Consider the following 16,735-nt stretch of genomic DNA (forward strand, 5'->3'; position numbering starts at 1 on the left):
GCAAAAAGAAAAGCAAGTGAGTACTGCTGGCAAACTTTTTCAAGGACAGCTAACAAATTAATAATAGTAGTAACAACAATAGTAAGATTGATTTTAAAAGACTTAAGAGTGGCATGGATTCCGAACCACTCTACATGTATTAACTCCACGCCACAGCCCTGTAAAATGGGTGAGGTTATTAAGCCCTTGATTTTCAAAGAGGAAGTGAAACACAAAGAAGTACCACTCCTGAACTCCCACCACTAATAAGTGGTGGAGCTGGGGAAAAAAGATCCAGGCAAATTAATTTTAGAGTTAGTGCTCTTCACCCGTAGGTTATATCCCACAGGTAATATTTGCACATTTTGAAATCACTTTACAAATACTATTTTTACCCCTAAAGTACACAGGGAATACCCAGGGAAATTGGCATTCTAATTATTTTTATATCTTTGCCAATAATCTGTTAACTTTTGGCAGTTCAGTATCCTTCCCCAACTTCTTAAAAATTCAGCCTACAATCCAAAAAAATAAGGGCTAGTGAAAATAAATGTCTTGTAAATCCAGTTCAAGAGAGCAACTAAAACCTAAGGCCTCCAAGGATGTAAAAGAGAAAGCAAAAGAAAAGGAGAGACAAGAAGCCCAAACCCTATGATTAAGCTCCACGTTGTTAGATAAAGGGGCATTTAATTAATGCTTCTTTAATACCGTGTGCACAGAGGCATGGCTCTACAGAAGCCAAGGAGTCTCCCTTTCATCACTGATTCATGGTATGCACCTGGCAGGGTCACTTCCTTCTTTGAGCCTCAAAGCTTTTCATGAAGACACTAAGGGAAATGGAACAAGGTTAGCTCTCACAAGCCAGCTCTCATGTTCTCTCATGTTACCTGTGAGTCTAGGTAAGTGCCGAATGTCTTTAACATGACAGATTATGTTTTTTCTTAACCATTTCTCTTCTCCTGATTTTTACGTAATTTCTAATACATAGTAGAATAGTAGAAAAGAAAACATACCGCACTGAAAAGTAACCGACACACTAACTTTCCATTCTCATTTCACTGCCAATTCAGCCAAACGCCTTCTGTAGAATTCTGATGCAGACCATGAAAACACACTGTAAGTGTTCCAAAGTCTTTTCCATATTTGGTAGTCCTGTGATTTCCATTGGCAGAACTATCTTGGACTGTCATCTGAAAATCTATCAAAAAGAAATTAAGTAATAGGAATTCATATCAATGGTATTGGAGAAAGAAATCCTTGAACTTATCTTACTGTGTGAACCTTCATCCATGTAAAAAATCAACAAGAAAGTTTAAACTTTAAAGGCAACATATTCCCATGAATATAAGGGAGAACATAACACAAATAATATACAATGCTAACATTATGTACATACACATATATACAAGTGGTCTTGAAATATATTCCCAGATATTAATTGGATTAAAGTTTGGGGCATTAAAGCATTTTTTCTCATAGAGAGCATTATTCTTTAAGGCACATAGAGACACACATATCTGCCCTGCTGGCCTCTCACAGTTTCAGTTGATTCCACTCATGTCCCCAGTTCATTTCCCCATATATTTATTCTCGGATTAGTGATTTTTGAACAGGTGTTTCTCTCTTTAGAAATACCTGTGCCATGACCGCAGAGTACTCAGATTTCTTTTTGGCATTTGGCGGCAGATGATGGGGAAAGTGACGAGTTGTATGACAGGAGAGGTACAAGGTGAACCTTAGAGTAACTAAGACTTTATGCGTAGTTCTTAATCCCAAAAGGAAAAGAGAAGGATAGCAGCGAAAGTCATTGGAATAAAGGACCTCTGAGATGAATCAGCATTAGGATAATTCATTGGTTACTGACTGTCCAGTCGGTTTAGGTTATAAAGTATTCCTGAATGACTGCATCACTTTATGAAAGGTTCTACCTAACTATAGCATTCTTTTGCTGGAATTAGTTTATATGGCAATAATACGCATAGAGAATGGCAATTGTGAAATCATGTCTTCCCCAAATTGAAAACATTCGTTAAGGTACAAGTTTACCCAAGACTGCAAATGATTTATCCATACTATACTAACTGAGACTGTGTCTTACCATTCTTGTTTGTTAAAGGAGATAACAAGGCTAACTTTGAGTAATAGCAGGACACTTAGAAAATACTTTCAGGTTAAGTTTTGTAAACTAAGTTCAGTGTTTACCCACCAAAAGCAAATCAGCTCATTTAGTGTTGCAGGAAATGCCTTCATACTTTTTCACTGCCACTAAAGGAATTTAAAACACCTGTTGGATATATTCCCTCCTAGAATGCCATTTGTACACTTATTCCTAATAGGGCCTGTTATTTTAAATGCAAACTCATATTATAAGGCTCAGAATTGATACTCAGTATTTTTAGTGATCACATGGTTTAGGGTTCTCAGATTTGGGCTCAGACTTGCATTTCAAGCATTGCAATGTGGGCCTGTTAAATGATTTCCTTGCAACCAGGAAAAATTGTTTATCTGAATCTGAAGTCCAGTTAAAAAAATGTGATAGTGGTGATAGTGGTTGATGAAGCCGACTAGCGTAGCAGCTAGGGCAATTATAGACAAGTTACATTTAACCTCTCTGTGCCCCAGTGTCTTCCTCTGAAACTGAGTTTCTTCATCAATGGGGATAAATACTGGTACCAATCTGACAGAGTTATTGTAAGAAATGAAGGAGTTCACAAATTTCCTAAAGGCTTAATGTTTGGCTTGTCGTTACTAAATGCTGGTAATTATTAGTAAAACAATATCCCTCTATTATTTATTATATCAAAATAATAATGATAAGAGCCTGTTACTTTAGTAGTTCGATTTTTTGGTCATATAGTTTAGACTAACTCATATTGTTTAAATGTGAAACCAAGAAGAAAACCAGTTTTGTTTTGTTTTTTTTAACCTGGTCAAGGAACCCAAATCACCTAATTCAGAAATGTTTCTAACTTGGCATCTGCTTTTAATCTGTCACAGCCAGAGAAAGTTTAATGTCTCAGAAAGTGACAGCCTTGTATTTGTGTAGCATAAAAAAGAAGATATATGCTAGATAACATATATACCCCTTATCTTAGTCATGCCACATATAATGCAACACTGTTCCTGCTGGGTTCAAACATTGTGATCCAGAGCCTGCCATTGCCTATTATTAGGAGCAGGAAAGCGTAAGAACCGTATGTGTTTGCCCTTAAGTTGGTCTACAACACACATGCTGTCAATCAGCCTCTGATAGTACCCTCCCCGTGGACAACCTTCTGTGCTCTTTTGAGCATGCTCAGATGGAGTCTACCATCAGTGTGGTGGGACTTCACTTCGCTTCAAGTGTGTCCAAGTTGAAGGGTGAAATTAACAAATACTAACCAAATTTGTGGCTGTCCAAACTAGGAAAATAGTTAAAGAATCAGGCAAATACTCATTTGGCGTCAACCCAATAAAAAATCTTCTTGGTGAGAAAAAAGTTGCCAAAGATGAAAGCCCAGAATAGTGCTACTTTAGCCTAACCACAGTGTCAAAGCAAATGACACACATACACACAAACGCAAAAGGAAGCCCTCTTCACACTAATGCCCCCAAATCCTTTATGGGGCTTCAAACTGAGCAGATTAGGTAGGTTGATGGTTGTCATTTACGGACTGGGTCCACCTAACAAGACTGGTTACTAACAGAATATCTCTGTTTTGTCATTTAATTGACATCCCAAACTTAATATACCTTGCAATCAAATACACACATAGTCACTCATGCTTTTTCTGTAGACTTTCCAAAACAGAAAAGCGCAGCTCCATTCTTCCTGGTGCTCAGTTACAAAATGTGATTCATCTTTAATGTTTTTCTTTCTCTCTCCTTTCACATCCAATACACAAGCAAAATGTGTCAGCCCTATCTTTGAGATAGAACCAGAATTTGACAGTTTCTCGATTTTTCCACTGTTACCACTCAGGATTAAGATTTCGTTGTTTGTCATCTTAATTATTATCCCTCTGAACTGTGTCCTTAACACAGTGGCTGGAGAACACTTTGAGAATCTAAGTCAGAAGAATTACGTGACTTCAGTGTCTTCCCCTTCATCATAGTTGAAGCTGAAGTTCTTAAAATGCTGGAAAGTTGCACCATGATTATCCTCCACATTATATGTTTGATCTCATCTCCTCCACCTCTACTCCTTGCTCACTCTTTTCCAAACACCTTATACTCTTTAGTCCTTGATGTTCAACAAGTATAGTAGGAAGACATTTTCACTTGCTGTTCCCTTTACCTGAATTGCTGTTGTCTTTACTATCTACAGTACTCATCCACTCACTTTTTTAGGTCTTTCCTCAAATATCACCGTCTCCATTATGAGTCCTTGCTTGCATTCCCTGTAATAACCTGAAGCCCCACTAATACACCCTACCTCCTTAGGAGCCTCCCTTCTGCTGTAGAATCTGTTGAATGAATGAATGGAGTGAGCTATGTCTAATTTCCAAAAAAATAAACATCAACCGTGAACTCTTGTTGAGAGACGGATTCAGGATTCAGGATTAAAAGAAGTGTAAATTCAGGCCTTACCATTCACTATCCATTCCCTCAGGGTTCTGCTATGGTGTATCTTTGAGCACAATTTGATAAGACTAATTAATAGCTTAAATTCGTTAGAATCCCAAACCTTTTATAGTAGAAATGTGATAAAAATTGTGTCAGAGATTCTCAACAAAATGTTAGCGAATTGAAGCCAAAAAAGTATAAAAACAATTATATACCATGACCAAACGGGATTTGTGTCAGGTACATAAGGCTGGTTCAACATTTGAAAATTAATTAATATAATCCAACCAAGACAAATAAAGGAAAAAAACCATATAAATACATGCGGAAGAAGCATTTGACAAAATCCAGTGTGCACTCATGAGAAAAACTCTCAGTAAACTAGGAATAGAGAGGGACTTTCTTAACTTGATAAATACGATCTACAAAAAAACCAATAGCTGACATACTTACTGGAGAGAAACTCAATGCTTTCCCACTAAGATTAAGCACAAGGCAAGGATGTCCTCCTTTATTATAACTTTTCAATATTGTGCTGCGAGTCCTTGCTAATGCAATAAGGCAAGAAAAGGAAATAAAAGGTGTACAGATTGAGAACGAAGACATAAACCTGTCTTTGTTCACAGGTGACGTGATCATCTATGTAGAAAATCTTAAAGTGTTGACCCAAAACTCCTGTAACGAATAAGTGATTATAGCAAGGTTGCAGGATCCAGGGTTAATATACAAAAGGCAATTGCTTTCCTATATCCCAAAAATGAACAAGTGGAATAGATTTAAAAAAAACCTGACACTATTTACATTAGCATTGCCAAAACTGTAATACTTCTATATAAATCTAATAAAATATGTACAACATCTATAGGAGGAAAACTACAAAACCGTGATGAATGAAGTCAAAGAATAACTAAATAAATGGAGAGATATTGCATGTTCATGAATAGGAAGACTTGGTATTCTCAAAATATCAGTTCTTTCTAAGTTAATCTATAGAAATTCAGTGCGATCCCAATCAAAATCCCAGCAAGTTATTTTATGGATATTGGCAAACTGATTCTAAAGTCCATATGAAGAGGCAAGAGACCCAGAATAGCTATCACCTCATTGAAGGACACAGTTGAAGGAATGACACTACCCAGCTTGAAGACTTATTATGAAGGTACAGTAATCAAGACAGGGTGGTATTGGTGAAACAAGAAGTAGATCAATGGAACAATAAAGAGCCCCAAAATAGACCCACATAAATACAATCAACTGGTCTTTGGCAAAAGAACAAAGACAATACAATGGAGCAAATATAGTCTTTTCATCAAATAGTGCTGAAACAACTGGATGTCCATAGTTAAAAAAAAACCGAGACACACCTATATATAAATATACACTGTATACATACATACAGTGTACATATACTATATATATACACACCCGTATATCAATATATATATACAGCATGTTCACGTTTATAATATGTATACTATATATATACACATACATACATGTATACAATATGTACACACAAATATATAGGCTTGTATGTATACTGTATATAGTACTTACACATATACTACAAACGCACGCACATATAAACGTGTATACATATATATAATATGTATACACACATATACAAATTAATAGGCTTGTATATATTCAGTATTTTTACATATATAGTTTTGTTTTAAGGAGTTGACTCATGTGACCGTGAGGCAGGCAAGTCAGGGCAGGACTCTGGGCTGGAGACACAGGGAAGAGCTGATGTCCCAAGGCCATTGCAGGAACAGTTCCCTCTTTCTAGGGAACCTCATTTTTCTCTCCAGTCCTTCAAGTGATGGACAAGGCCCACCCACACCGTGGCATTGACAATCTCCTTTATGCAAAGTGGACCCATTTCAGTGTTAACCTCTCTTGAAAAATACCTTCCTGGCCACATCTGGAATAATGTTTGTGGTTGCCGGGGCCCCACGCAGTGCGCACATGAGATTAACCATCCCCGTGGCGGTGATGACACTTTATTTTCTCCCTTGACCATTGTCACTACTATTCCAATTAAAATGGCAGCGCTATGAGGGCAGGGCATTTCCTTTTTTGCCAGTACTGAGCGTCTGTGGTCTGGTGCCTAGCATAGGCTAAATACACGGCATTTTTGTGAACAGAAGCCGGGATTCTGGCTGTCATATTTAATAGGAATTATAGTCTTATTATTGGGGGGGAGGGGGTGTGTCACGGTGTGTCAAGTGCGGGAGTCGAACCCGCCACCACTGGCCCTGAGGAGTCTTCCCGGGTCCCCGCTTCGGGCCGGTGGGGGCGGCCAGGGGCAGCCGAAGACGTGCGTCTGTGCCTGCGTGCGTCCGTGCGTGCGTCCGTGCGTGAGAGCGTGCGAGTCCACGGGGCGGTCCGCGCGTGCCGCGAGTGGTTCAGCCCGGCCCCCGGCTGTTGTGCTCGCCTCACGCCGGCCCGGGTTGGCGACAGCGCTGGAGGCCCCGCGCCTGTGACCGCAAAGAGGGAGCCGGGGGCCGGATGGGAGCGCGGCGGCGGCAGCTGAGGCCCAGGCCAGGCACCCTCCCCTCAGCCTCCCGTCTGCCCGTCTGCCCCGACCCCGCCGGCGGCGCCGCGCCCCTCCGCCAACCGCCAAACTAGCACGGTGCGGGGGCCGCGCGCGAAGACATGGGGGAGAAGCTGGAGCTGAGGCTGGAGTCGCTCGTGGGGGCCGAGCCCGCCGTCTACCCGTGGCCGCTGCCGGTCTACGTAAGTGCCGCCCGTCTCCTCCTCCCGGGCCCCCGCCCCTCTTCCCCCACGGCGCGCGCTGAGCCCACCGAGAAACGGAGCGACTCGAGTCGCCAGACCCTGTTTGGAGGCCCCCTTCCCGCCCCGCCGTGGTTCTCCGCGGCAGTTTCTAGCCCCCGCGCGCAGGGTGGGCAGAGGGGAGCCGGCGCCGGCAGGGGGCGCAGACTCAGCCGCGGGGACCCCGTGCTTCCGAGGAGCGCCTGAGCCGGTCTGCGGTTGGCTTTGCAGGACTGGGGACCCCGGTCCCCCCGGGCCTGGAATGCCGGGGCTTGCCCTTCTGTACTTTAGGATCTGACATGTAGGGTTTCTTTTTCCTGGTAGTTTATTCTTAGCGCTGTCAACGTGCTTAGTTCTTTTTTTTATTTTTCAGGGCACCCTTTCCTCCCTCATTCCAGTTTTTTTGCGTTTCTGTTTTGTTTTAGTTAGGCAGTTTGTCCCTCTGATCTTGAGTGGGTGGGCTGGCAGGACACTTGGAGAGGAGGCATTCTGTCCCCTGATCTTGAGTGGCCTTTGGAAAATGACACGCCAGACGTAAATTTACACAGGCGTCCGGTGAGTCCAGAAATGCAGGGTGTCCGGCTAGGTGGACGCCCGGCCTCTCGTCCCCCGTGGCGGCGTGGTGCGCGTGTTCCTTGTCTCAGGGTTTACGCTTGGGCCCTGCAGCCCACCTTCCGGAGGGAAAGCGCAGCGGGCGCCTTGGACCGGCGCCTTTGGGGCGCTCTTTCGTGCGCTCGGCTTGCGGGGGACCGGCCTCCAGGCGACCCGGCCCTCGCGCGGGCTCCGTGTGTGTCAGTTCGTGGAAAGTGTGTCGCGGCCGGGGTCGGGGTCGGGACGCTGGGACCGCCTGGGAGCCGATGTTGACTCCCGGGCCCCGGTTCTCCGCAGTTATCTGAGGTCCGAGGGTTTCCAGCCCGCCACCGCGCACTGGCGCTTTCTATTTTTGCCCTTCCTGTGCCCGGAGGCGCGGCTGAGCCTGGGCTCTGGCTTTTCCGGTTGGGTAACTCCGGGTGGCCCGGGTGGGCGGCCTGAGCAGTGGGCAGGGCGGGGAGACATCCCAGGGGAGGGAAACTGAAAGTGGGGAGAGCCTTCAGAACTCCAGCTGATCCACTTGCCTCGCCTCCCCGCCCCTCTTACTGCACTTGTCATGCACCGGTTGGCTGGCCGGCGCATTTTTCAAAATGTATTAATTTGTTTATCCTTAGTAACCGTGAAGCATAGTTCACTTGTAGTGCACAGTTGTAGGAGTTTTGACAGATGATCGCCGTCAGGCGGCAGAGCAATCCTGTCATCCCACTTGCTGCCCTTTGGCGCCAGCGCGCCTCTAGCCTCTTGGCCACTAATCTCCTCTCTGTCCCTAAGGTTTTGGCTTTTCCAGAAAGCCAGATGAACGGAACAACAGCATGTAGCTTTTCAATTCTGGCTGCTTTGGCTCAGCAAAACCTATGCGAGATTCATCCCAGGTTTGTTTTTTTTTGTTGTTGTTGTTTTAAACATTGATTTAGTTAGTTATTTACTTGGCTGTGCTGGGTCTTAGTTGCGGCACATGGGATCTTCATTGGCGCATGCAGTATGTTTTAGTTGCAGCGTGCGGGATCTAGTTCCCTGAGCAGAAATGGACCCCGGGCCCCCTGCATTGGGAGCGCGGAGTCTTAGCCACTGGACCACCAGGGAAGTCCATCATCCCTGTTGTTGCGGGTATGAGAAGCCACTCCTTTTTCTGGCTGTGTTGTATTCCATGATGCGTTTGTCCATTCGCCTGCGGGTGGCAGGACTTGTGGGATGTTTCCAGTTTTGAGGGGATCAGGAATAAAGCTGCTGTAAACATCCCAGGGCAGGTTTCCATGTGAACTTGGGTTTTTACCTCACTTGAGAAAATACTCAGGAGTGGGACTGGGATCTGTGCTAAGTGTATGTTTAACAACCCTTCTGCATCTTAGAAATTGGTATTTTTGAGTATTGGAAGAGTTTAGAAATGCACTGTGACCCAGCACCCAGGCACTTGAAACGAAGTTGAAGGTTCATCTGGAGATGGTCATGTTGTCCCCGTCTCTGTCTTTTATTTGAGGCAGAGCAAGGCCACAGATTTATAACCCTTGTAAGGAAGGCCTCGTGTGTCCAGGCCCTGGCAGGACCTGGCTTTCTAGTGGTGGGCGGTTCTGAAGTGGAGAGAGCATCTTTCCCTTGCTGGCTGGACCTCGCTTGGCAGGGTGCAGGGTGTGCTGCCTGCCTGGCCGGGTGCTCTTTCTGCCGGTCAGCAGCCGTTCCTGCTGTGTCTGTCCTACTATCAGGCAGGCGGTCAGGGGCCCTAGTGAAGTGCTCAGCGAGCTGCAGCCTTCCTAAAGCTTTGCGGGTAATGTCTGCTACCCTCCCATTTCCCTGCTGAGGAATTTTGCTTTCTCATGGGAAGTGAGGGGGCAGTACTTTATAAGAGTTCATATTTTGTGATGACTCGATGCTGAATACATTAAGAAAATGGGCTCCTTCCAGAAGCTTAACTTCTTAGAAGGTCAGGTTATTCACGTGACCGCACGTTTGAAATGAGTGAGCTTGTTTGTTCATTGATTCATTCATTCTGCAAGCACCTCCTGGATATTTAGAGTGAGTGTTCCAGGGGGCGCGGAGGACAGTAGACAGTATTCTTTTTTTTTTTTGATTTTTGAATTTTATTTAATTTGTTTTTTTATATAGCACGTTCTTATTAGTCATCAGTTTTATACACATCAGTGTATACATGTCAATCCGACTCGCCCAGTTCAACACACCACCATCCCCACCCCCCCGCGGCTTTCCCCCCTTGGTGTCCATACGTTTGTTCTCTACATCTGCGTCTCAACTTCTGCCCTGCAGACCAGTTCATCTGTACCATTTTTCTAAGTTCCACATACATGCGTTTACATACGATATTTGTTTTTCTCTTTCTGACTTCACTCTGTATGACAGTCTCTAGATCCATCCACGTCTCAACAAATGACTCAATTTCTTTCCTTTTTATGGCTGAGTAATATTCCATTGTGTATATGTACCACAACTTCTTTATCTGTTCATCTGTCGATGGGCATTTAGGTTGCTTCCATGACCTGGCTGTTGTAAATAGTGCTGCAGTGAACATTGGGGTGCATGTGTCTTTTTAAATTATGGTTTTCTCTGGGTATATGCCCAGTAGTGGGATTGCTGGATCAAATGGTAATTCTATTTTTAGTTTTTTAAGGAACCTCCATACTGTTCTCCATAGTGGCTGTATCAATTAACATTCCCACCAGCAGTGCAAAAGGGTTCCCTTTTCTCCACACCCTCTCCAGCATTTGTTGTTTGTAGATTTTCTGATGGTGCCCATTCTAACTGGTGTGAGGTGATACCTCATTGTAGTTTTGATTTGCATTTCTCTAATAATTAGTGATGTTGAGCAGCTTTTCACGTGCTTCTTGGCCATCTGTATGTCTTCTTTGGAGAAATGGTTATTTAGGTCATCTGTCCATTTTTGGATTGGGTTGTTTGTTTCTTTAGTATTGAGCTGCATGATCTGTTTATATATTTTGGAGATTAATCCTTTGTCCGTTAATTCGTTTGCAAATATTTTCTCCCATTCTGAGGGTGACAGTATTCTTATTCTCAAAACTTATGAACTAAGGACGGTAGGTGATCTATAAACACAGAAGTTAGCTGAAGTGTAGTGCCCCGTATATGGGATCAACTGAGGTCCCAGAGAGTGGGGCTGCCAGATTTGCCCTGGGGGAGGTGTGGGTGGTTTCTCTGAGGTGGGGGCACCCGCAGGAGGAAGTGTAAACAGCCACAACCGCCTGTACTCCGAAATGTCCAGCCTCCAAGATGGGCTTTTGCGCAATTGACAAATAGGAGGGTGGGGTGCAGGGCGAGTTTTGTTCCTTCTGTGACTGAGAGTTCCCAGATATCTACTTATAGCTCACGGTGGCATTTCTAAAGCAGGATGGTCCTTCTTTTGGTGGGAAAACCGGGTCTCAGCTCAGGAGGAAGCAGGTGGTATCTTCGGCTGCCTGATGGCAGGGCAGGAGCCAGCAAGGGCGTGCAGTGGTCCTTCCCCTCCGTGACTCACTGAGGCTGTGGGTGTGGAGCGGCCCCAGCGTGAGTGTCCCCGCCTGCTTCTGGCTTCCTCCTGAGAGCCCACGAGCCCTGATGAATGCCTGCTGAGCAGTCACACCCTTCACTCCACAGTGGGTAGTAGCTGAAGTGGGAGGGTGAGTGAGCCATCCCTCCCTGTGACTCAGAAAACATTTTCTGATCTGACCTCTGCTGGTGTGAGTCCTGCCTAATCTGAGCTCAGGTGGAAGGCAGGTTAACCCTTTGAGGACTTTCCGTGGGTGAAGTAGCCCCTTTGAAGAGGAAGGGATCACCGGGAAATGCCTGGTATTCCGTATGTACGTGCCTGTTAGCTTTCATACTTTGATCCCTAACATCCAAATGCTGCCTGTATACTCTGTTCCTGGTGGGAGGGGCCAGAGGCAGCCAGGCGGCCCTTTGGATATTCACTAGGCAGGAGGCGGCTGGGAGCTGCAGGGGACCGGCCCCCAGTCTACCTCTAAGAGCTGCGTCCTTTTTTCCTTAATTAAATTAAACTTTTTATTTTGAGATTATCGTAGATTCTTGCACAGCTGTCAGAAATAGGTCGGACACATCCCACGTTCTCTTTACTCAGTTTCTCCCGATGGTGGCATCTTACAAAGCTATGCACCGATGTAATGATTTCATTGTCATTGATACAATCAAGATACAGAGTGTTTGGTGTCCCTTTTGGATTTGGGGACCTGTAGGGTGTGACTGACTGTGTCTGCGCATCCCTGGGCCCCGGGCCCGGCGCATGTCTCCCAGGAAACCCCTCTCCTCCCTCTTTCTTTCTGCTGTGTCCTCCTCTCGTGGTCCTGGCACTCTTCCCCAGTGCGTGCGCCTTCTCTCCCTGGCTGTGGGATGACAGTCCTGTTTCCTTCCTCCCACTCAGGGTGCTGCCTGGAGGCCTCTTTGACGTCTTCTCTGTCCCCTCAAGCTGTCCCTGCCTTTCCCACCAGCCGGGTCTCCTGTCACGCCCATGGCGTCAAGCGGTCCCAAGGGTGTTAACAGAGGACATGCCGGGTGCCTGTCCATGGTCCTCCGCAGCTCATGCGTGGCTCTGTAGTGCCTCCCTGACTGCCCGCCTTTCTTGTTCCTTCCCAGACTCTCTCTCCCCACCCACGGCCGCTGTCGCGGTGCCTAGCCCGGGGCTCTGTTCCTCAGCGCCCCTGTGTCGGACCGGGCCCTCTTCCTGTCCAGGGCGCCTGGCAGGGCTCCCGAGTCACAGGTTCCCGTGAGCTGCAGTTGGGAGGTCGGAGGCTGCGTGCTTCACTGAGTATTGACCTTGGATGACGATGCCTTCTCATCTCTGAGGGGCTTCCATTTGAATCCCCTCAGTTAGTCATGGGGTACGCGGCCGATGTCGGGAAAGCACGTCAGGCTCACACCAGGTGCACGGGCAGCCGGTGTGTGAGAGAGGTTACCTCTGAGAACGCTGGTCCTTTAAAAACCTGACACGTCTTTTCCTGGGTGGGGAAGGGGTTTTTGCAGGCTGTGTCCCTGGGGGGGGGGACCGCCACGGGGTGGTGCCCACGGGGATGGCAGGAGTCATGGGGCTTGGGGCGGGGAGCTCTAGGGAAGGATTTGCATGTCCCATGGTGGTGGTGGCTCACGTTTCCCCTGGTGTGCAGGTGCCTCCCTGGCGTCTGCTCTGTGCTCACCTGCAAGGCTGAGTGAGGGTCCCACCGGAGAGCAGGTGCTGGGGCCACAGGACACGCTGGGCCCACACCTGGTCTGGGACAGACACCAGGTGAAGGGGTGGGACAAGGGGAGAAGGAGCCACGCTGGGTGTTGTGGGTTTTGTGTCTTTTTAAATGACAGCTTTGCCGAGATAGCATTCACACACCACTGAACTCACCCATATGAAGTGTACAATTTAATGGCTTTTACTATATTCACAGAGCTGTGCAGCCTTCACCTCTAATTCCAGAACATTCCATCAGCGCAAAGGGCCGGCAGTCCCCTGCTCCAGCCCCTGACACTCTGTGTCTGTGGATCTGCCTGTTCTGGACGTTTCCCATCAATGGAATCACACACTGTGTGTCCTTCTGTGTCTGGCTTCTCTCACTGAGCATCATGTTCTCAGGGTCCGTCCACGTTGTTGTGAGTGTCAGGGCTTCACCCCTTTGCATAGCTGAGTGATGCTCCCGTGTGTGTGGCCCAGGTCGTGGGGTCTCGAGGCCCCTGGAGAGGCGTTCGTTTGGCTTGGTCCTGGGGTGGGGTGACGCCAGTTGCACTGATACGGTGCTAACAGGACCCCTTGCTGGACTGGGAGACAGTTGAATTATGTCTTAATAGTGGCTTTGGTTCTCCTTTCAGTATCTGGTGTGTTGTAGCTTCCCTGAACATGGTGAGCAAAAGCTGCCTCCCCACAGCACCTCTGGGACCCTCTGACAAGCCAGGTGCGTGCCTGGCCCAAGACAAGATGCCTGGGCTTCCCTGCCAATACCTGAGCTGGGAGGGACATGGATACTGGGCAGCACAAGACACGGGCTCTCCTCCTTCCGGGCTCTGGTGAGTGTAAGTTTGACTAGAATACAGTTTATCATTTTACCGCTGATTCCCTGTAGTTGACTGCTGGTCCATCATGACAACATTATACCCAGACTGCCAAGCCATTTTACCGTCCCATGGAACCTCACTGCAGATGCATTCTGTGCATCTCTAACATTTATCTTCTCTGGACCTGCTTTCAGAGCAATGTGTTTTGTTAGATCCAGTCACAGAGCTATGGAAACAACATAGGCTGTCTTATTTTAACTGACATGTGGTCCCCATTTCTTTTTTCTACTCCCTTACTTATGGCCGTTAACAATGACTCTTTCTCCACTCTTTTCATGTCCCACTAGACTCTGTTGTGTGTCCTTGCTCTCTCACCTGAAGGGGATACCTCTTACTTCAACAAGAAAGTAAGTGTTTCAGACACAAACTTCCTCATCTTCTTTCTGCTGACTCTGGCTGCCTTCCAGTACATGTTCCATGATGCAGACACCACCATCTCCACTTCAAATCCGTCTGTGACTTTCCATTGCTCTTAGGATAAAGACTAACCTCCTCACCATGGTCTAAAATGTGGAGTCAAAGGATGGCTTCCGGTGGACAACTGGTGCCGTTCTGTAAGATAAGGAGCTTGCTTCAAAAGGTAAATCATATGTCCACTACATATACTGTTTAGTTTACCAGGCAAGACTTTCTTGGTGAAAGAAGCAGCGTTGACTTGCATTCTAGAGCAGGCTTCTCATCTGGCTGTGCACTGGTACTCTCTCTCTGGGGGTGCTAGTCTGCAGGGCAGGGCATCCCCTGGGCAGGATGGAGCGCGATCTCTGCGGCCTCGTCTTGCAGCTCCTTCCTTTCATTCTCAGTCATCCAGCCCACAGTGGCCTCCTTTCAGGCCTGCATACTTACAAGGGCGCATTGCCCATGCTGCCCCTCTGCAGGAAATGTCCTTCTGTTTAGTTTGCAGCTGATTGATGCCTCCTCACCGTTCGCATCTCTTCTCATGTGTCACTTTGCTAAGAAAGTGTCCCCTTACCTACTCAACTCATCACATCCCCCTACCGTAGCTCACATAACACCACGTACCTCTTGCTTACAGCCTTAATCACATTTCACATCCAGTTTTAGGTAGGTGTTTACCATATGGTCCGTGAGGAAGAGATCATGCCTGTTTTTGCTTACTCTTGATTCCCAGCGACTAGCACAGTTACTGATAATCTTTGTTAGATGGAGAAATGAATGTATCCAATCCCTGGTGAAGCTCTGACCGTTTTTCTTTCTAGTGTCTCTCGTACTCCTCCCTGCCATCTGTGTCACCGTTACTCCGCGTCTACCGTTTATGACTTTACACCTGGGTTACGATGACTGCTTCGGAGATTCGCATATCTTTCTATCTTCCTCCCTGCAACCTCTCCTACACCTCCCAAGGCTCTTGGGTTATGCTATTGCCCTCTTCCGAGCCATCCGTGGCCCCCACTGTCAACCCAATACAGCCAAACTCTTAAGGTTGACGCTCAAGACCCTCCATAATTTGGCTTCAATTTCACTTTCTAGACTTTTTAAGAAAGAACTGGGTCTAATTATCTGTGCATCTCTGCTCCGTTTCAAATCTACCCATGACGTTAATTTTTTTTTTTCTAGTCCAGCTATTTTACACCTCCTTCTCTGGGAAGACTTCACTGAGAATCCAAGCAATTTCTGGATCCCTTCTCTCCCCTGAACTTGTAAAGAGTTTAACAAGACATATGTGGAACTGCCGTAAGGTAATCTACATCTTATCTCCCTCTCTGGTATCTAACCTCCCTGAGAATGGGGGTACATCTCTGTGTTCTGTGCAGTTTTCAGCACAGTACTCTACACGTAGTGAATATTTGGTAAATGAACGAATAAGTGAATGAGCCACCAAGATAAGGGTATTGTCTCATTCATTCTCTCTTTTTCCACTTTCAAGTTTCTTTAGTTAGTTTCCTCAGACAAAAGGTTTCTTTGTAGCTACACAGTGGCCAGGTCCACAGAATGTTGCAGATAGCTGCTAAAAACATCCCTCCTCCACTTGAGAATGGCTTGCTCTCCCTCTCAAGCGGAGAGAGCTGGGATTCGATATTTAATTAAGTGCCTCTGTTCACTTGGCATTTAGAGGCACTAGGGGCATTAGTGTTCTACACTCAGTGAAATGCCTGTTTTGTTTGTGATTTTCCTTTGTGAAAAACAACTATCCACAAAGTGTTTTGTTCCAATTTTCCATCCTTTTAGATTGATGAAAATAATTTTAACTACGTAGAAACAGAAAACGAATAGAAAGAACTTTGCATTACATTTAAAAAAGCTTAGGGGGATCTTTGTGGTACATTAGTGAAGTTATCTGGGGAAACCTTAGCTACGTACATTGTGTTGGAGAGGCACCGAGAATTCAAGAATTCTCAAAGTTCGAGGACACAGTTGCCTTACATGTAGGCATGGTGGCAGCCATGGACATAGCAGTGATTTGGAGAATGTTGTATTAGTCAGCTCTTGCTGTGATAATGCTTTGGAACAAATCTCCCCAAAACTCAGTTACATAAATAAGAATTTATTTTTCTTGGACCTGTGGGCTAGCTGCAGCGACTGTCTTGTAGACCTCTCGATGGCTGGTATTGCTCCATGTTGTGGGTCAGTTTGAGGTCTGTCCCACACATCATACTGTGGAGCCCAATTGTGAGGCTGTAGGTCCCTGTCTTCTCACAAGTTCACTGAAACATAAGAGGTGAGCCCAACCACACAAGCCCACTTAAGGCCTCTGCAACTCATTTAAGGCCATGGTGTCTTCCCTTGGCATCCTGGGAACCCCCTGGCCTCAGGATGCAGCTTCTGTAGTCCA

General features: G+C 46.2%; 1 protein-coding gene across 16 annotated transcripts in view; it reads left to right on the forward strand.

Annotated features, from left to right (window-relative positions):
- LOC307193327 (uncharacterized protein) overlaps nt 1-16,735 on the forward strand; it is a 62,614-nt gene that overhangs the window by 28,925 nt on the left and 16,954 nt on the right. For 11 of the 16 annotated variants that reach the window (XR_013830299.1, XR_013830300.1, XM_079935160.1 and 8 more), the window contains 4 exons: nt 13,702-13,896; nt 14,232-14,291; nt 14,421-14,524; nt 15,520-15,641. The gene's annotated coding sequence lies outside the window, so the exon portion shown is untranslated. Of the gene's footprint in view, nt 1-6,913; nt 7,267-7,818; nt 7,858-13,469; nt 13,486-13,701; nt 13,897-14,231; nt 14,292-14,420; nt 14,525-15,519; nt 15,642-16,735 lie in introns of those variants that run through there. The other 5 variants (XM_079935166.1, XM_079935153.1, XM_079935154.1 and 2 more) reach the window with 5 other exon arrangements.

Source organism: Stenella coeruleoalba (assembly GCF_951394435.1).
Source record: "Stenella coeruleoalba genome assembly, chromosome: 1".
Lineage (NCBI taxonomy): Eukaryota > Metazoa > Chordata > Mammalia > Artiodactyla > Delphinidae > Stenella > Stenella coeruleoalba.